The following is a 22,225-nucleotide window of genomic DNA, read 5'->3' as shown; positions in this document are numbered from 1 at the left end:
TTATGGAGATAAAAGCATTGCTTTCTGCTAGTATAGTTGAACATTATCACTTTATCAGGAAGATAGTTGTCAGACAACCTCACTTAAGTGTTAACACAGTCTGCAGATTATATATATTTGTGCTACGGTTATCTTTAACTAGTACAACGTCCCATATCGATTTCTGTTATCCTTGGTCTTTGATCCCCAAATTTTCATATGCACACACACACAAACACATACACACACACACATATAAGTAGATACGTCTTGTGTCTTGGGAGATTCACAAATATGAAGTGTGTGTGTATATATATATATGTATATATATCATTTGTAGAAATACGAAATACATGAATCCAGAAGCGAAGCACACTCTAAGATGTTGAGCAGTTAATATTATAGTGAGGTAGGCCTGTTTATGAGGTTCTCTGGGTTTCTTGTTCATAAGGGGTTTAGCCTTATGCCATATCCCCAGACCCCCAAATACTGCTGGCCTGAGACCTCTTTAAATTATGGACGGGGAAAAGCCTTGCTTTTAAGGGTAAAACCCTAGGTGATTATCTCCCTTATCGATCTTTGGCTGCACTGCCATCTTGTGGTCACCAAAGCACCACAAAGGTAAACGATTGTCTCCCTTCGGCCTTGGCTATCTGTTTCCAGCTGTGGTGCCACCATGCAGATTCCCAAAGGCCAGCAGTATTTCTTTTATAAGGCAAAAATATCCAATCTTTCTTCTATTTTCATAGCTATACTGCATTTGAAATTTACTTTCTTCTCTGTAAAATACCAAACACATTCTATGCTGCAAAAGTTTGTTCATGAAATGTTGTCACATATATGTATGTATGTATGTACGTATGTACGTACGTACGTACATATGTATGTAAGTACGTACCTACATATGTATGCATGTATGTCATTATTCATTTTTATTTCAAGATTTCTCGCCAATAGAATCACTTTCTAACCTCAATCTAAGGCCCCTTCATTGGAATTCCAACATCAACAACAGGGTATTTTTGTATGTATGCATGTGTGTATGTATGTATGTATACACACACACACACACACACACATAATGCATGTGTACATCTCCAATAGCAGAATTATATTTGCTTTTAAGAGTGATCACTCAGGTTAATTTTCTGTTTGTTGTAAAATATTTCCCATCTCAGCATTCTCCGACCATTTGCTCATATTGTCACGATTCTCAGAACCCTGCATATTTCCATGTTTCTTCATACCACTTTCATGTAATTTAGAATCTGATTCATTCCATGAAGTGGTCATGTGATGTGTTCTTGTTTACATTGCTTGATGTCAACAGAATGTGCTTTCTTTGATGTGACTACCATGTGACTAACTGGAACATATCATTATTATTCTGTCTGTAAGCAAAACCATAGTTTATTATAAACACGGAGCCATAGCGTTTGAGAAATAGATGAGAGGACATTGTCATTATCATGTCCATTACATAAGTGAGAGATTGTTGAAATGATTAATCTGTAATGTCCCTTATTCTAAGTTAATTAGTTTGTTTCATCAATCATCATAATCATCGTTATCGCTAACATATGATATATATTTGATTGTACAGGCAAGTTTGAATGTCTTTTCAGTATGTCTATTGATTTCTAGGTCTTCAAATTGCTACAAATTACTTTGAATAGGAAAATATATTGAATTATTTCTCAGAAAATTTCTAGAAGCTTGTTGGTTCACTATATAAAATTTCTATTTCACATTGATTTTTTCATTATAAATAAACTTCTGGAAAATGTAAGTTTTGAATATAATTTTATATTGAAACCCAAGAGAAAAACATATTCTGTTGCTATCATGGTAGCATATGTATAGAAGCTATTAGGTTTAAATAAGTTTCTAAGATTTTCAGGATAAATAGTCATTTAATAGTCCAAAATGTATTTTGTAAGTTTTCAATAAATAATCTTTATTTTGTAAGTATTATACATAGGCCCCCACCATGTGTAAGCAATATATATATATATATATATATAGTGCGTATTGGGTTGGAACAAAAGTTCACATATTTTTTTTAAGTGAAATTCAAAATCAATATTTAGATATATGTATATATCTTTATTCAACCACACATATCCCATTTTGTTCCACTATCTTTTGGCATCTTTGATGCAGTTTCATGATCCCATCCTCCCAGAGATTGGCATCTTTCTGGGTCATGAACTGGTCTAAGTGGTTTTTACATTCTTTCTGTTTTGGCAGGATTTTTACAGCTGTATGCCCTTCCTAACACCAACCACTCAGCAGAGTGTATAATATTTAGTACTTGGGATACAGATAATGCATGGTGGGAAGGCACATGGCTTAGTGGTTAGGGTACTCAGCTCGTGATCACAAGGTCATGAGTTTGATTCCTGGTGGTGCCTTGTACTATTGAGAAGACAGTTTATTCCATGCTGCTGCTGCAGTCTACTTACCTGACAAAAATGAGCTTTACCTGTAAATCAAAAGGCTACCTTTGTCAAATTTTGTGTCACACTGAATCTATCAGAGAACTACGTTAAGGGTATGTGCATCCGTGGAATACTCAGCCACTGGGATGTTAATTCTATGAGCAGGCTGTTCGATTGACTCTCGTCATCATAACTAACAAAGTGCCAGAGTATCTTTTTTGTTTTTGTTCATGCACCGTATTATGGTTGGCATCCTTTTGTCTTGGGAGACAATGGAGTTGCACATAAAATAATCCAGTCTGCCTTTTACATTCCATGTCCTTTACAGCTCCTGCTGTGGCTGTGTAATCCTATCCAGGACAAACACTCCCTCTGGCAGGTGATGCAGATGTCTTCCCATGTTTTTTCTGCCACTTTTTACAGCAGCACTGAAGTGTCCTCTCCAGTTTCCTCAGGCCTGGGCTAAATGTAAGAAAATCCTGGATAGCCCAATCGTCAGGATTCCTCTCTCGACCTTGCTGACATAGTCCAAAGGAGTGCAGAGCATTACGTTTGGCACCAGCTTGGTTGCAGGAGCTGCCGGAAGAGTGTCGAGTCAAATACTAAACTGCCTACGGGGCTCCACTCTGGATTTCTTTGAAGGTTGTCTCCTTTCCGTAACCCTGGGTAGGGGCCCATACTGGGTACTGTCAACTGGAGCCAGCTGAGCCCGGGATTCATGTCACTCCCTGAAGTAGTGAAGAAACTCACTACCCACTACCTAATGCACTGTGTTATAGTTGCGTATAATACAGAATATTAGGACTGCGTATACATTGTAATAAGGGTATATATAATACATAGTGTGGAGGCACGTGGCTTAGTGGTTAGGGTGTCAGCATCATGATTGTAAGAGTGTGGTTTCGATCCCTGGACCGGGCGACACATTGTGTTCTTGAGCAAAACACTTCATTTCATGTTGCTCCTGTCCACTCAGCTGGCAAAAACGAGCAACGCTGCGATGGACTGGCGTCCCATCCAGCTGGGGAACACATACACCATGGAAACAGGGAAACCAGGCCCATGAGCCTGGCTAGGCTTTAAAAGGGCACATTTATTTTTATTTATAATACATAGTATGAGGGGTATCTATAGGTATGTACAATACAAGGTGTTTTCCTTATGATAAAACAATATTATAATAAAGCTTAAGGTGGTGAGTGAGCAAAATTGTTAGCTGGGAAAAGGGCTTGGTGGCGTTTCATCTGCCGTCACATTCTGAGTTCAAATTCCACTGAGATTGACTTTGTCATTCATTCTTTCAGGATCAATAAAATAAGTACCAGTTGAGTACATACAATCATCCATTAATTGGCATCATCATATCATAATAATAATAATAATAATAATGATATTGATAATAATAATAATAATAATAATAAATAATAGAGACAAAAAGAGAGTACCTTTGGTGAATGACAAAAATACTAGCTTCAAAGCTGAATGCAATAAACTTATGTGCAGTTGCATTAGTGCAGTATGGTGCTAGAATTCTGAAGTGGACAAAGGAGGAGCTAAAGAAGATGGACAGGAAGTGAAGAGAGATCCTAACGAAGCATTAAGCCCATCATCCGCATGCAGACACTGATCACCTATACATGAAGAGAGCAACTGGCGGATTTTGACAGACAAGTGTGGAAGACTGCATATGTATTGCACTTGAGAGCTTAATGAGATACCTAGCACAAAGTAAGGAAACCTTGCTAATCTCAGTTAGGAAGATGGAGTACTGAAAGCAGAGAAAAAAAGGAAAAATGAGGGAAGTACAAGAAGCACTCGAAGAAGAAATATGAAACAAGGGACAACACAATCATATAGCCATAACAGAAGTTGCTGGAAAAATAGGTGGGATTGGCTGATGAAAGGAACATTAAAAAAGAGACCGAAAGCACTATACTGGCAGTGCAAGACCAAGCTTTAGCCACGAACTGGAGGGTCAACCTTTGGAAAGAGCAAGTTGATGAAACTGCTGCCCATATCTCAAATGCACGCCCTAGACTTGCCCCAAATGACTACAAGTTGTGGCAATATGATCAGGTAGCAAAAGTGCTACATTGGAAACTGTGTGAAAAGTAGGGGCTAGAGAGAGGCAAGGCATGGTATGAACACAAACCGCAGAGAGTGGTGGTGTTGGAGGAGAGCAAAATCTGCTGGGATTTTCCTGATTTAAACAGGTCAGGTGCTACTTTACAGACCAGACTTATTGGTGGTCGGCAAGATGCACCACATGTGCCATGGAGTTGATGTTGCATGTTCCTTTTACCCACGAATAGTCAAGAAGGAAGGCAAAGAAAAGATAAATACAACCCTCTTAAGTATGAAATAGCCTGGCTATGGAAAATGAAGAAGGTGAAGATAATGCCAAATATTGTTGGGTCCTCCGGGACAGTATCAGAAGGTATCAAGAGGAATATAAAGGAAATTGGAATAGAGTGCCCAGTAGAAATGTTACAAAAGGTTTGCCTCCTTGGCACGGCCAGAATAATCAGGAAAGTATTAGAAAAGAACAAATAGCATGGTGCCATAGGCTGCAGATAATAAGCCTGCTATGCATGCAAGACTCCAGGAGCTCAAACAAAACCTGTGATAAAAAGAAATAATAATAATACTAATAATAATAATAATAATTACAAGAACAACAAATGATGATGATGAAGATGATGATAATAATCCTTTCTATTATCAGCACAAGGCCTGAAACTTCAGAGGAGGGGAGTAGTCAGTTACATCAACCCCAGTATTTAACCAGTATTTATTTCATTAACACCAAAAAGATGGAAGGCAAAGTTGACCCAGGAAGAATTTGAACTCAGAATGTGGTGACAGATGAAATACCACTAAGCATTTCATCTGGCATGTTAACAACAACAGCAGCAACAATGTGATAAAAATAAAACTACTGAATGATGACGATGATGATGATGATGAAATGCCCTGATGCAGTCCCAGGCACTGAACCTCATGGCTTTTGATCTTAACTGATTGGAAGTGTCATCATGTACATTGTTTTGTCTTGGTATAAAAGATGGGCTATAGCAAATATTCTGCTCAATACCACAGATTTGCTTGTCAGCTGTTTGACCTTAACTGGTTGAGCATGTCCCTTAGTGGCTGACGATATGCACATCTCTGATCACAAGCAGATGTATTGGGGGAGCATCATAGCCATGTGTTGAAAGGAATTCTTGGAGGTTTGGATAATTCACCTTTGGAAACATGGGTGTGCTGTTCAACATCCTTAAACAAGCTTTATTCGGGGACCTTTGGAGTGGGATGGGCTACTCAACCTGAAGAAAATTCTAACTGGGCACCACCTGCAAGGTCATGTGCTGTTTATCTTGATATGAGATCACCATGTTGCACACATTTGATTGTGATGATGATGATGATGTGCTTGGTGTACCCTTATCAAACAGACAGTCATGATGGGGCTTCATATATTTTACCCTAGTGTCACTTTGATGGCAAGCATTGCTCTCTCACTCAATAATAATAATAATAATAATAATAATGATAATCCTTTCTATTATAGGCACAAGGCCTGAAATTTTGGGGGAGGGGACTAGTCGATAACTTTGACTCCAGGGCATAACTGGTACTTAATTTATCAACCCTGAAAAGATGAAAGGCACAGTCGACCCCAGTGACATTTGAACTCAGAACATAGTGACAGATGAAATACCACTAAGCATTTCATCTGATGTGCTAATAATAATAATTATAATAGTAATAATAATAATAATAGTAATGATAATGATTATGATGATAATAATAATGATTATAATTAATAATAATATTCCCAAAACTTTGTGTGTGTATTTTAGATTCTTGAAGCTAGTTGGTTTATCAATGTTGGATGGAAATTCATCGAATTCCTAGTTTAAATATTTCATTTGGAAATATGATTACTTTAATCTCTTCATAATTGCCAGAAAGATTCATAATGTACAATATATTACTGTAAATATAGCAGAGTAAATGCTATATTGATGGTCGAAAGAGTGAAATTAGAGACCTTGTTCGATCGATAAATGAATGATATTTTAAGAATGTCTCCATGAAAACATAGCCAGGTAGAAACTATAGTTGTTTGTTGTTGTAATAATTATTGTTTTATAGCAAAATGCAATGTATACAGTACTAAGCCTGCTCAGATTTAACAATTTGTATTAAATTATTTTAAAATTAAAACTTCATTTAAATCAGGTTGAACCAGTTCATTTATTCCTTTTGAACTGATTTTGGTATTCATTAAAGACAATGGAAAAAGCAAATAGAATTGCTAAGAGAAATATTAATGGTTTTATGGAAGAATGAGGGAAATTTTCAATAGCAAGAACTCAGAGGAAATCTAGAATTAGTTCCACAAGAATCGTAGTAAATATACCATGAATCAGGAATCCAAAATGAAGCATTCTAAAGAAATAATTGGCACTATTAGTTACATGGTGCAATAATGTGGTGCAGAGTTATTGCACAAAACACAGAAGTTGATGCTGTCGAGTTATTTTTATTAGACGTTTACTATAGAAACTCTGGAAATTGTAATCTGAGATTAGATCTTAGATATCTCTCCACACAGTCATAAAAATATAGCAGCATTCAGCTAATATCGTTTATAACATTAACCTCCAGCATATATTTATTGATTAATTTTGGCAGAATTTAGGGGAAAAGATTTTTGCTGCTGCAGAAAGCAAGTTTGAAAAACTGTTCCGTTGCAGATGTGTGTGTGTGTGTGTGTGTGTGTGTGTGGAAACATAGTTGAGTGATTGTGGAGACACACGGAAACTCTGAGAACTAGCCTGCTTTAGTTTTCTTTCTGGGTATCATCTACTTTTATTGGTTTTCGATTTAAGCAAATGAGGCAGAAGGATGACATTACCTGTTCTTTGCCTATAAAAAGCCATGCTGGAACATTCTTTCAAGCTTTAAAACAGTTCTATCCCAATGATGTTCCACTTGGCTGAGCAATTACATGGTTTAGCAATTTCTATCTTGGAAGCCAATAGTTATAAAAGAAAAATGATAACTGTAATGTTTTTTTTTGTTTTTTTTTTATTTCTAGTATCTCTGAATGAGAATGTATTTTCTCTATGAAAAAGTAGTCATCTTTCTACTCGAAGTTAATGAGGGAAAACTTGAAGTCGATCATGTTGGTCAAATAGCGGTCATGTTTTATTTTATTACTACTATTTCTATAGTACCACTTCATTTTTGTCATCTTTTAGTACAAGCTTCATTATCTCTTCTGAAGACAGTGTCATAAAAAGAACCAAGTTAAAAATTAGAAAATATTAATGTATCTTCTTCAAAGCTTCATCATTTACTTCTTGCCATGTAGTTTGTGTGCTGTTATCAAATCATCTGAGCCTGCTAAATTGACTGAGAGGAATGTCAGATGCATTAGCAATAGATGGGGAACAGGTTCAACCACAGTCTGAATCAAATATTTTACTTTGTTCTGTGTATTCAGTTTTGTGGGGAAAAAGTGTTGGGTAGGAAGATATTGTAAATCAGAAAGTGGAATTGGAATCATCAGTCGAATGTGCGAAACTATAATTCTAGCTTGGTGCCATCCATCATCCATATAGCCATAAAGCCATATTTTATATTTCATGGGGGGATTCTTGGTGATGTATTTCCTATAAAGGAATCACAAATGTAATTTATTCAGTTTAATACAGAAGCTGGTATATAGAAGGATTTTAATTTTTGTTTGGTCTATGTGAGGAGATTGTACTCAATTACTGGATGTTTTAGGTTGCAAAATAGGAGAAGTGAAAGTTGGTTAACATTCTTTGGAAATTGTTGCAAGTTAGGAGGGAAAATATTGGCAGGAAAGTAATTTTAGAGAGATCAATCTGTGAGTCAGAAGGGTTGGACAGAATGTTGAGTACTAGGTGTGGGAGATAAAACATTGTAAATTGTATCAAGGGAAGGAATGGTATGTCCATGAATTATCATGTATGAATATGTACCATGTAAGGGAGTTAGTGTCACATTACAAAGAACAAAAAAAAAATGGATCAGCAATGTCAGTGTCTGAAAAAGTTTGGTAAAAACAGAGTTGCCTGTTCACTATTTTTTTTTTTTTCTTGAAATTGGCTAAATTTGTGAGTATTTCAGTTTGGAAAGAAACATTATCCTACACATGTGAAAAATGACCTAATCATTATCATCATTTTACTGTCCAATTTTTCATGCTTACATGGGTCAGGTCTAATATAGGACATACATTTTGTAACAAATTGTTATCCTGTTGGATTTCATAAGAAAAAGTTGACTTCTTTCTTGGCAGTTTTTATGAACCAGTTTGGTATTGTGGGAAATTTGGAAATACCAAAATAGAAACCACAACCAGAGATTGTAATTTGTATTTTGTAGAAAGTAATACAAGCATCCTTGTGTTAAAAAAAAATAGTTGTATTCATAAGAAAACTTTGCCATGACATAGTGTTCAGTTATGCAAAATGTTTTTTCCTATTGACTTCCTAGTATTATAGAATATTACTAGGAATAATGACACAAATTTATTTCATGTTATGGAATTCCATGTTATGGCAAGATCTTCAAGACACAACGTTTCCATAACACCAGACATGCCTACAGTCACATCTGTTCGTATCTAATTCTCATTTAGAAGGAATAAACTGTAGTTGTTTCCTCAATATATGTAATGTTATTTGTATACAGTTTAATAAAAAAATATGTTCATTAATCTTAATTTAGATAATTATATCATTGCAAAACCGTTTAGTTCATTGAGATTAAATCATGGTAGGCATTGTGTAAATGAGTGAATCCTAAAGCACATTTAATTTGGGAGTGTTGTTCCAAAGATTTCCATTGGTAATTTGGTGGGAATCTCCTCATTTTGATAATTCTTAAATTCAGTCGTGTTAGTAATGCCTAAGATGGACAAACTGTTTTAGTTCTAAGAGTTAAAAAAGCAGTAAAGTTACATTCTCAAGCTATGCTGATTCACGAGGGCTGGTTTCCATGACATGTAAATTCCCCACCTGGATGTGATGCCAGTCCATTGCACGATTACTCACCTGTGCCAGCTGAGTGAACTGGAGCAACGTGAAATGAAATATTTTGCTCAAGAACACAGCATGTTGCCTGGTCCAAGAATCGAAACCACAATCTTACGATCATGTGTCCAACGCTCTAACCTCTAAACCATGTGCTTCCACTTTAGTACTAAGAATGGAGAAACTATTTTAGTAGTTGGAATTGGGAACTAATTTAGTACCTAGAGTAGAGGAACTAATTTGGAAACAGGAGTGGAAAAACTGTTTTAATAGCAGAGATGAGGAGAAGCATTTAGTATCAAGTGTAGAAGAATTTCTTTGTACCAGAGGGGACAGAAACTGTTTTAGGCTCAGGGATGGTGGAACTATTTTACTGCAAGAGAAGAAGGAACCATTTTTGTTCCAAGGGTGGGGAAAGTGGTTTAGTACTAGAGGTAAAAGAACTATTTTAATTGCAGGATTGATATAACCTTTTTAAAAATCCACAGATAAATAACAAGTGCAGAAGAATCTGTGAAAGCACACCTGTGCCGTGAAAAATAGCTTATTGTTAATTTCACATATTTCTAATGTGAATTACAGTTTTGAAACTATTTTTGAGTGTTTAGAGACTTGATCACTGAACTGTTCTAAATTTGAAAGTGGATGAGAGTTTCCCTACCTTTGCTTTGGACTTCCTTAAAGTCACAGTATCAAGTGTTCTCACAGCATCATCTAAAGTCAGATAACATTGTTGTTCTTTGGAAGTCCAGTTTGTTTTGTAAGGTGTTTACAGTAGGGGTGCTGAAAAAGCTCCTGAATAGGGGTAAAAGAAAATACAGGAGGATCAGTTGATTAGGATTTTATTTAATATATTCCCCTCTCAGACTCACACACTTATTTCAACACCCCTTCAGCTGCTTTAATCCCTGTAAAAGATCTTGAAAGGTTGGGCCTCCAACCAGGCCTTTTGAAATACCCTTAAAGCCAGGAACTTTTCAGCACCCCCTCATAGTCTGGTTCTGTGCTTATTTGCTGCTTCTACTGTGAATATTTTGAGTAATTCGCCAGTATTTGGCAGCATTTAACTTTATATTAATGTTTAAATGCTGTCTTATTTACAGGACATTTAGTATAAATCTTTTATTTTTAATGTTCTTCAGTCATTGGACTGTGGCCATGCAGGAGCTCCCCTTCAAGGGTTTTAGTTGAACCAATCACTCTCAATATTCATTTTTTAAAGCATGATACTTATTCTGTTGGTCTCTTTTGCCAACCCACTAGGTTATGGGGATGCAAACAAACCACCCCCATTTGTCAAGCAGTGGGGATAGGCAAAGAAAACACACCTCATACACACATACACACACACACACACACACACCACACACACACACACATACACACAATATATGACAGGCTTAAGGTGGCAAGTTGACAGAAACGTTGCACACCAGGCGAAATGCTTAGAGGTATTTCGTCTGTCTTTACATTCTGAGTTCAAATTCCACTGAGGCCGACTTTGCCTTTCATCCTTTCAGGGTCAATAAATTAAGTACCAGTTGCATACTGGGGTCGATCTAATCAACTGATCCCTTCCCCAAAAATTTCAGGCCTTGTGCTTAGAGTAGAAAAAAATATGACAGGCTTCTTTCAGTTTCTGTCTAATGAATCAATTCTCAAGGCTTCGGTTGGCCCAAGACTACTTTACAAGACATTTGCCTGAGATGCCACACAGTGGGACTGAACCTGGAATCATGTTGTTGAGAAGGAAACTTCTTACTACAGAGTCACGTCTGCATCTATATGCATGAAAATATTCCTTAACTCAGATCAAAATATTTCTTTCTCTATAAACATTAAGAATTCTTGTTTTGAAAAAACAGTAATGATGAATATTTTGATATTCATAAGCCAAGATAATTTTGTGTATGGCGAGAAGAAATGAATACAAATATTTTGGGTAGGAACTCTTTATTTCACAAATTTCATCAACTGTTTTATTTACCGATGCAAATCATCACTAGTTTCTTTGGACTTTACCATTTCTTTGCTTTTGAAACCACATATAATTAAACTTCTTTGGTACCACAACTGCTTGATCTTTTCCATCTTTTTTCATCATTTAATACCAGAACGAATCCATTCCTGTTTTTTTAACTCTGACAAATTGATTTTAAAATGAAGGAATTGATAGAAATAGAATGATTTAGATTTGAATTAAATAAGTGAAGAATGTTTTCTTCATTTGTAGCTTCATTCTATAAACTCTGAGACTATTTTTAGATGTTGTTGAACATTTTTGGTTAGCAGATTAGGAATCAACAAGAATTTTGGTAATCAAGATGACAATCAAATAAAAGCAGTTTCCCGTGATTTCCAAAATGCTTCATTCAAATCAGAAATTTATTAACAACGTCTCTTGAGTTTGAAATGAAATTTTGACTTGTGAATTTTCTGCATTAGAACTACATTTTTAGCAATGCTGCGAATATTTCTAAAATTGATTCTGTATTTTCAGAAATTTCTCTACTGGAGCTTTCTGTATTAGATTAAACGATAACAATGATGAAAATAACATTAATAATTCTATAACAATTGCAACAACAACAACAGTAACAACAATATTCTTGTGTTTAAAAAAAGAGGAAAAAAAATTAAAGATAGAAATGAAATTAACGAAAACAAAATTTAGAATATAAAATATAAATGTATTAGATAATGTTGATGGCATCTGACTGTCTTGAGAGAAAGAGAAAAAAGTCTGGAACTATAAAATGGCAGTGTCTAATTCTGTTATATAATTCTGTTTAAAAGTTCTCAGTTCTTAACAGCAGCGCCTATAAGTAAAATGTAAAGTTTATTTTTAATCTTGGAAAGTTTCACTGAGTTGTGTCTGTCCTACCTTCTTTTCACATTTTTGTGCTTATATTAATTGCCTCCCTTACGTGGTCAGTCCTCATTCGGTTGAGGGATGGTTCAAACTGTTCCATCCTTGATCGATCAGTGTTTTGTTTGTACAAATATAGTGTATCCAGGACTACATTGTAATGCCTATTGATTTTTTTTAATGATGATAAAGTGTGATTTAAGGAAGATTTGGCTGCTACTTTCTACAGACTTGTTCCCATGAGTAGAGTAGAGTTAAATATTGTAAATATACACTTTAATGATGATTTTAACAGTTCAGGATATATTTTATTGGCTGTGAAGAATGAAAACCAAAGTTGACCACCGGCAGGATTTGAACTCAGAATATCGATCCTTTACCATTCAGGTTACTTTGTCAAATGTGATGCTTATTTATTGCTTTGAATTGATCATGGATTATTTCATAGCTTTTAGGATTTGATGATGTGATCGTTTAGTTTTAGAATGAGAGTGTAAAGTAGGTGTGAGAGGCCTGATCTGACCAGTTTTAATATAAAACTGGTAGAATATTTGAGTCAGACACTGCTGGTTTAAAATACTAAAGAGTTAAGGTACATAACAGTGGAGGCACATGGCTTAGTGGTTAGGGAGTTGGACTCGTGATTGTAAGATTGTGGTTTTGATTCCTAGACTGGATGATGCATTGTCTTCTTGAGCAAAACACTTCATTTCATGTTGCTCCAGTCCACTCAGCTGGCAAAAGTAAGTAATCCTGCAATGGACTGGCATCCCATCCAGGTGGGGAATTTATATGCCATGAAAACCAGGAAACTGGCCCTTATGAGTCAATATGACTTGAGAAGGTACACATTACCTTTTTTTACCTTAAAGGTACTCTGGAGCTTTTCTGTTTTCACTCTCGACCACCTGAAGTAATAATGTCATTGATGACATTGGTGGTGGTTTGGGGATGATGATGATATTGGGAATAATGGCAATGGTTCCTTGAACCATCATGTAATTCTACCTAGTTTTCATGCCGGTAATCTTGGCACAGTTTGAAGATGACTGATCTAATATTGTTTGAAGGTAATTTTTACTGAAGAGTGACTATATTTTTTATTACTTTTGTCATTTCTGACATTTCAAGCAATTAAATTTTGAAAAGACACAAATAAAACCGAGTATTATCTTCAATAAGACAGGAGCTTTTCAAATACATCTATCTTCAGTGTTTTTTAATATTGGTATTTACCAAAATGATATTGTTTTACTTGAGATTGTAGAATATTTAGTATTTTTCTATCAGAATAAATTTTTTGTTCAGAATTTTATTTATCATGCCTATATTCCTGTTTCATACTCACACATATACAAACGTTTACAGAAGTGTACATATTATGCAGAGATGCTTATTGAAGGTTATTATCTTATAGCAATTTTAAAAATTATGCTGAGCATTTATTGAGGGTGAGGCTAAGAACAGAGTCAAATTTATTACAAAATTAATTTTGATCGGGACTTCAAGTTCTGTCTGATGGCTTTTTCACTGAATGAATAAACCGTCAGACAAAATTTGAAGTTCATTCAAAATTGATTTTATTATGTGTGTCTGTGTATGTGCACACACAAACATACACACACATGCACAAATACGTGCATCTGCACAGACACACTCACACACACACCAATAAGAAATGCTGAAAACGTAAGAGGTATTTTTAAGCTTTGTATAACAAACGTATGCTTCTTCAAATGTCAGTATTGTGCAAAATGATTGGCTCTGGCTTATTGGCTGTTGTGCAGATTCACTCTTCTTTGGTATTAAGGAAGTGAGCCAATCAGATTGTGCAACAGGGTCAGTTGCCTTGTGCAATAATAATAATGGGTGTGTGGAAATGTGTGTATGTGATATAAAACTTAAAAGTACCAATTACATTTTCTGTGGTTCTTATTTGGTTTGAAATCCACACACTATCCTATCGAGGGAAATAGGGGAAGTGATGGTTATTGTGAAACCGTTTGGAATATAAGAGTTGAGTTTGGAGCCGTTTATTGAGTCAAAATTTTCCAGCACACGTTTAAATTCATTAATATATGTATGTATGAATAAATATGTGTGTCTGTGTGTGTGTGAGTATATATATATATATATATATATAAGAATTTTTTGCATAATAAGATAAAAAACCAAGGCTGTGTAGATATTAGAGCATTTATAGATGGAAGGTCTTACAGCTGTTTCAAAGATATTAATTTATAATATCCCTTCATCAGAAACGGTGTGAGAGGAAAAATTAAGTCATAGTTTTGATGTGATACAAAATAGAGAGTGAGGTGGAGGAAAGAAAATAGATGTAAGATATGTATGGGTATTGTAGTTGTAAATCCGTTTTATAGGCATAATGGTATATATGCAATATTCCGATATCCTTTGAGTAAAATCCAAAAGTCCAACAGAGTTTAATATATATATGTAGACACTTTATTAATAAAGCTGCAAAAACATCACAAAAACTGTTTCATGTTACCGCTCGTTGGACAGTTTTGGTTGAGAATGGAACAAACTTTGTTCCATTCTCAACGAAAACTGTTTGACAAACAGGAATGTGAAATTCTGTGTAACAGTTTTTGCAATGTTTTTGCAGGTTTATCATACTTAAAGCATATTACTTTACCTCTGGAATTCGAGTGCAATTTTCTGCCGTCTTGTTTCACATTTACGTGCTTACACTGGTGTATATATATATATATATCAGTAATATTAGGGTAATAAGAATTAAAGAAATTATTATTACCAGTGTTCTAGCACACAAACAAAATAGTCAATAGACTATATATTATTCATATAAAAATATTGTGTACATTAAAACACATTAAGAGGCTTCTATCATAGGAAAGCCTAGCGCAAGGCTTTCCTATATATATATATATATATATATATATATATATATATATATATATATATAGGAATGCATGTATGTATATATGTATAAATAAATGTGTGTATGTGTAAATATAAGTACGTGTGTGTGTGTGTGAGCTTGTCTCTGCTGGTGGACCAGAACAGAGGTTCAGAGAGAAGCTGGAAACCTCTTTGAAGAGAAAGATTGCCAACCATTGAAAAATAGAAGACATCATTGGTTACTGTTCCTTTTGGTGGTCCCACAGCTTGTAAGGGACTGAAAATATGGAAGAGATATTGTTTATGTTTCTGAATGTTGAAACACGGCTTGTATAGTTTGCTTGCAGTGACCAGAAACTATTTTGCCCTTGTGTAGATCATGGTTTATTTTGAGTATTTTTGCTTTATTGTGTAGAAAACCTGTGGATGTGGTTTATGTACCATCTTTGAGCACCTTGTAAATTTCAGGATGAGACATCGAGAGCCCAGCAGTATTAGCTTAATCCTTAATGTGTCTAATACCTGTGAACACCTGTTGAGGCAAGTGAAATCGAAATTGAATTCGAAATCGAACCAAATTCGTTGACTGGCACCCATGCCAAACCCCCTTCATTGGACACTAAACTCTGCTTGCGAAGACCTGTTGGAGCAAGTGAAATCGAAATTGAACCAAATTCGATGACTGGCACCTGTGCCAGTGGAGCACTAACAGCTCCATCTGAGCGAGATCACTGCCAGAGCAGCTGTCTGGCTTCCATGCCGGTGGCACGTAAAAAGCATCATTTGAGCAAGATCGTTACCAGCGTCGCCTTACTGGCACTTGTGCCAGCGGCACGTGAACAAAACATTCGAGTGAGGTTGTTGCCAGTGCCGCTGGACTGACTCTTGTGCAGGTGGCACGTAAAAAACACCATTTCAAGCATAGCCGTTTCCAGTACCGCCTGACTGGCCCTCATGCGGGTGGCACGTAAAAGCACCCACTACACTCTCGAAGTGGTTAGTGTTAGGAAGGGCATCCAGCTGTAGAAACTCTGCCAGATCAGATTGGAGATTGGCACAGCAATTTGGTTTGCCAGTCCTGAGTCAAATCGTCCAACCCATGCTAGGCATGGAAAGCGGACGTTAAATGATGACGATGATGATGATATGGGTTAATAAGATTGGGTGTGTATGTGTTTATCATGCTTATATTGTTGAATATCATCATCATCATCATTATTATTTAGTGTCTGCTTTCCATGCTGGCATGGGTTAGACAGTTTGACTGGAACTGGTAAACCAACGAACTGCACCAAATTCCAATCTGATTTGGCATCGTTTTTATGGATGGATGCCCTTCCTAACGCCTATCACTCCAAGAGTGTAATGGGTGCCTTTTTACATGCCACCATCACGGGTGCTTTTATTTTGGACCGGTATGGGTGCCAGCTACATAACACAGGCACCAGCCACGAATAGGATTTCCCTCGGCTTGATGAGTCTTCCTGGGTCTACCACTTCCACATCTTCCCTCTACAGTTAGAGACTGGCACTTCTTTACGCAGCTGTCCTCGTCCTTATGCATGACATGACCATATCAGCGCAGATGTTGAGTGTGATGCTTGATTGCATCTGACATTCTTTTATGTTGCTGGCAGGAAGGGAGCAAACTGGTCCATTAGATGTTATTTTCAACTTTTTGCTTTTTCTAAGTGGTTTACATATGGTTAAAATTGTTCAACGGCTCTGCCCGGGCATTGGTGGAAAGTGATGTTAGTAATTATAGATTCGACTAAAAGATGAAATGAAGAATAAACTGATAAACATAGTCTTATTATATCGTAATTACAAAACAGAAAACATGTTCTGTACTTGCCAATAAATTTATTTGACTGTCAAAACTCTAACTGACAAGATAAAGTTATTAACAATAAATGATCTTCAATTTGGTTGTCAAGAAATCTGGCTTGAAATGCTGTGCGGTGTAAAGCAGTATTGACAATAACAAAGAGTGCTGATGGAGTGTGTATCTCGTTTTTGTTTTAACGTCTGCTATGCTGTTGCTGTGGAGTGAACGGTCTTCGTCCCAGAGTTTGCAAGATGGGAGAAGTTTGAAATGTGGTCCTTTGCTATTTGTAAGACCCGCAGAAGAGAAAGCAGGTCAACCCTCGACAACGAGAGCATCGACGGATGGATGAATGCACATCCAGGCTCAGCGGTTGCGTAGGAAGTCGGGGACAAGGAACAGGAAGAAAGAGTGAGAGAAAGTTGGAGCGAAAGAGTACAACAGGGGTCACCACCACCCCCTGTCGAAGCCTCGTGGAGCTTTAGGTGTTTTCGCTCAATAAACACACACAATGCCCGATCTGGGAATCGAAACCGTGATTCTCTGACCGCGAGTCCGCTGCCCTAATCACTGGGCCATTGCGCCTCCACTCTGTCTGCTATGCTGGCATGGGTGTATATATTGTTGCTATTATGTAAAAGTGTCGTAAGTCCAAAATGTTGCTTTTCAGAAAAGGAAAAAAAATAGTTTCACCATTCCATTTCCTTTCAGTTTAATGACAATACTTTATTGGATGCATAGAATCATAACTCTACACATGTACGATATCTTCAGTCAGAAATATTTTGCAGAACTGACAGAGAGAAGCTGGAAACCTCTTTGAAGAGAAAGATTGCCAACCATTGAAAAATAGAAGACTTCACTAGTTACTGTTCCTTTTGGTGGTCCCACAGCTTGTAGGGGATTGAAAATATGGAAGAGATATTGTTTATGTTTCTGGATGTTGTAACATGGCTTGTATAGTTTGCTTGCAGTGACCAGAAACTATTTTGCCCTTGTGTAGATCATGGTTTATTTTGAGTATTTTTGCTTTATTGTGTAGAAAACCCATGGGTGTTGTTTATGTACCATCTTTGAGCACCTTGTAAATTTCAGGATGAGACATCAAGAGCCCAGCAGTATTAGCTTAATCCTTAATGTGTCTAATACCTGTGAACACCTGTTGAGGCAAGTGAAATCAAAATTGAACCAAATTCGTTGACTGGCACTTGTGCCAGTGGAGCGCTAACAGCTCCATGCGAGCGAGATCATAACTCCACACATGTATGATATCTTCAGTCAGAAATATTTTTGCAAAACTGACATACATGGGGTTTATTACACTTTTGAATATACACACATACCCTGATTACTGCTTAGGAAAATTAACTGAATGAATTCAGCCATAAATAAAATCAATGGGCATAAGTTCTCTTTACTGGGATGCCATGGAATATGATTTCCCCACTTTTTAGGTTAAGATTTGCTACAGTTTGTAGAAAGATCTGCAGAGCAGTATTTTTTATTTATTCTGGAATCTTATCTAATTTCTGATGCCTAATGTCCAAAGATCTGCCTAAATACTTCATCTCAAGTATTTTCTTTGCTTTCTTCTGTGCCACGAACTTCCTAAACCCCTTCTTTTCCTTCACATGTCTGTACCAATATACTCATCTTGCTGATATGCAATAGTGAAGAATAAAAAAGAAAAAGAAAAAATACACAACCACATTAAAAAGATAAGATTCTCTTTAGAAGATCAAATGAATAAGAAGTGTAGCAGATATCTTCTAACTCTGCTCTGTAGTATAATATTATATAAATAACAATTGACTGTTCGTTTCTATAATCTTAGAAACCGCGGCGCTTTTAGGAAGAGTTTGAAATATTTTATATTTTACCATTAGAAGCTGTTTGAGATAATTATCTCGAAATGTTACTTCTGGATAATGTTCATTCTCTGCACTACTTCTAACCTAGAACGATTCAAAGCATTGTCTTCCTCTTATTAATCTTCTAAGGTGAAGAAGGTGATTTGCTGGCTATTATCATAAAAGACTTGTGGGGTATTATTCAGATGTGTTCTTCTGTAAATTGTCTCTAAAGATATTTGCCTTGCAATGAAATTTAATTAGTTAATATTTCAAACTTTTGCCAATTTTATCATTTAGCTGTATGTTCTTGGTGAACCAAATCCGCGACATAGTTTCGATTCCTTCTTGAAGCAATTTCTTTTGACTTATATTTCTGATGAACGAATATTTACAGCCTAATATACAGTATGCTTCTGGTGAAAAATGTCCTACTTTGTGACTGCTTGGAGAAATACTTCTGGCTTTTAAATTAGTGTTGTTGCATGAATCAGCTTTTGAGAAAGATAACAAATACAGGAACCTGACTGGTTGCTATCAGTCTGTGCTGGTCACCATCAAGGCCTCAGGCGTTTTTGGACCGTGCACTGCTGATTTCCTCTGCAAAATCTGTATAATTGGGTCTTGTCTTAGAAACAGAGTGTGAGAAGTGGAGTTGCTGCTGCAGTTGTTGTTAAGCAACAAGACGGGTAAGGGGGATTTCACTGCGTCCGTTCTGTGGGTTGGGAGACGTCTGGCAGGTCGGGAGCAGAAGTTCACTTTTCCCAGATCCGAAGGACAAGGAGAGGGTCACTGGCCAGAGCGTCTGGGGGGAGGGGGTTGGCATTTGCGGTGGGCGATGGATCCATGGACAGTCGTAGATGACATGGCCCGCAGTCTCCTCTCCTACTCCGCACTTTCTGCAGGCTCTGTCTATGGCTCGGTCAATCTTGTAGAGCCAGTACTTGAGGTTCTGCTGTTGCAGTAAGTGTCATTGGCCATTCTCCATGTCAAAGCCTTTGCAATCATGTCTGCCAGGCATAGCCATACATGCTGTTTGTTCTGGGGTGTACAACCCTTTACTCCCTTCCCTCCCCCATCTTCTGCTGCTTAATCACCCCACCACGCATTTTTCTTTTCTTTTGTTTCTTTGGTAAATTAGTGCTGGTACTCAATCAGGAATATTAGTATACTCATAAAGGTGTTATGCTTTTGTTAATATATTTAATAGTGTCTAGTTTATTTTAATTGAGAAATAAATACTCACCTGTATTGAACATTAATGTCTGGTAAGGATACCTTTAACAAATGTAGTATCAACTATAAGGGAAAAATTGATAAGGTGGTCATGGTTGGGAAATTTGGTCATAAGTTTTGCTCAATCAGATTTAACTATTACTAGCAATATCACCCGGCATTGCTCAGGTTTGTTTCAACCCTTTAGAATTGGAATTTGTGAAAAGTAAAAATTTTGCATTATGTAGCTTGCTATTCTCTTTAAGTGAACATTTTTCTCGTTGAAATACACCGAAAAATGGCGATACAGCAGTCAAAAAATTGTAAAAAATAGGGATATTCATAGAAAAAAAGTACCTTTTTGATGTAAATAATTTTTGGTGTTAACATAGTCCGATTTGAATTTTTACTTCTACAGAAGGAAGAGCAAGCCTTCTATCATACTCTTAATTTTGGTCAACTTGCATCGCAGGGTCTCGGAGGAGATAGTGTTAGTTGAAGGCTACCAAACCTGCCACACACAGACAACTACAGCTTTATATATGTAGAGATTAACTTGTGTGGGACTCATGGAGGCAATGACAAGTGACTGTGACCTTTGATGATATGCTGTGCTTGAGAAGACTCATAAAGCCAAATGAAATCATGGTCGTGGTCGATGCCGGTTCATGTAACTGGTACCAGTGCCAGTGCCACATAAAAGCACCCGTGCTGGGGGCACGTAAAAAGCACCCATTATACTCTTGGAGTGGTTGGCATTAGGAAAGACATCCAGATGTGGAAACCATGCCAAAATCAGACTGGAACTTGGTGCAGATCTCCGGCTTACCAATTCCAGTCAGACCATTTAACCCATGCCAGCATGGAAAGCAGCAGCAGCAGCAGATGATGATGATGATGTAGTAGTAGTAGTAGTAGTAGTAGTAGTAGTAGTAGTAGTAGTCCTATGCATGGAATAAAACCTTATGTTACATTTAACATTACATTAGCCGTAGATAACGACCAGTTATTGTTAACTGTAATAATAACATTTACTGAAAAATTTGTTAATTAAATTGAAATACGATTATCATAATGAAGTTGCAGATAATTAGTGAAGTTAGTCTGAGATTGAACTGCTGCAGTTCTGGTTTTCCCCTGGTTTAAATTATCTAAATTATGGTAACGTTCTGAATGATTTCATTATTGTGAACATTGTCAACTCTTTATGTATCGAATCTAATTACCAGTTTGTTATTATAGCAACCAGCATACTTGGACTTTCAAATATCTGCATGTGTGTGTGTGTGTGTGTGTGTGTGTGTGTGAGCCCTTAGTCCAGCAAGTTTGTATTATAGCATGACTTAAGCTACAGAGCCTCATTGATATCTTACTCGTTACTGTGATGGCTTCAGTGAACACACAGACACACACACATTCACATGCATGCACACACACACACACACACACAGGGCAGTCATGGCTCCAACTACAGTTCAGTGTTTACCCACAGTAGAGCATATGCCACAAGAGTGTGTCTGCAGTTGATGTTTGTTAGTTTGATTGTTGAGCGAAGTGGTCTTCGTCCCAGAGTGGGAGAAGTCCGAAACGTGGTCCTTTGCTATTGGTAAAACTCACAGAAGAGAAAGCAGGTCAACCCCCAACACCGAGAGCATTGACGGATGGATGAATGCGCATCCAGGCTCAGCGATTGCGTAGGAAGTCGGGGACAAGAAACAGGAAGAAAGAGAGAGAGAAAGTTGGGGCGAAAGAGTAGAACAGGGGTCACCACCACTCCCTGCTGGAGCCTCGTGGAGCTTTAGGTGTTTTCACTCAATAAACACACACAACGCCTGGTCTGGGAATCGAAACAGCGATCCTTCGACCGCGAGTTCGCTGCCCTAACCACTGGGCCATTGCACCTCCCTGCAGTTGATGTGCCAGTGTTTTACTATCTCAACAATTGTCCGTACAAAGTTCCACTGTCTTTCCAATTCTACAGCGTTCTGCTGTTTCACATCTCTCTTTCACACACACACACACACACACACATACATGCACATACAGAGAGTGAGAAACGATGTTCCATTGTCTCTTCCCTATAC

At 36.9% G+C, this 22,225-nt stretch overlaps 1 protein-coding gene across 1 annotated transcript in view; it reads left to right on the top strand.

The window, feature by feature from the left end:
• LOC115215496 (cytosolic carboxypeptidase 6-like) overlaps window positions 1-22,225 on the top strand; it is a 538,012-nt gene that overhangs the window by 52,928 nt on the left and 462,859 nt on the right. The gene's annotated exons all lie outside the window — the stretch shown is intronic.

Source organism: Octopus sinensis, linkage group LG9, assembly GCF_006345805.1.
Source record: "Octopus sinensis linkage group LG9, ASM634580v1, whole genome shotgun sequence".
In the NCBI taxonomy this organism is placed as follows: Eukaryota; Metazoa; Mollusca; class Cephalopoda; order Octopoda; family Octopodidae; genus Octopus; species Octopus sinensis.
The sequence above is the reverse complement of the archived record's forward strand: the minus strand, read 5'-3'. Positions and strand labels throughout refer to the sequence as shown.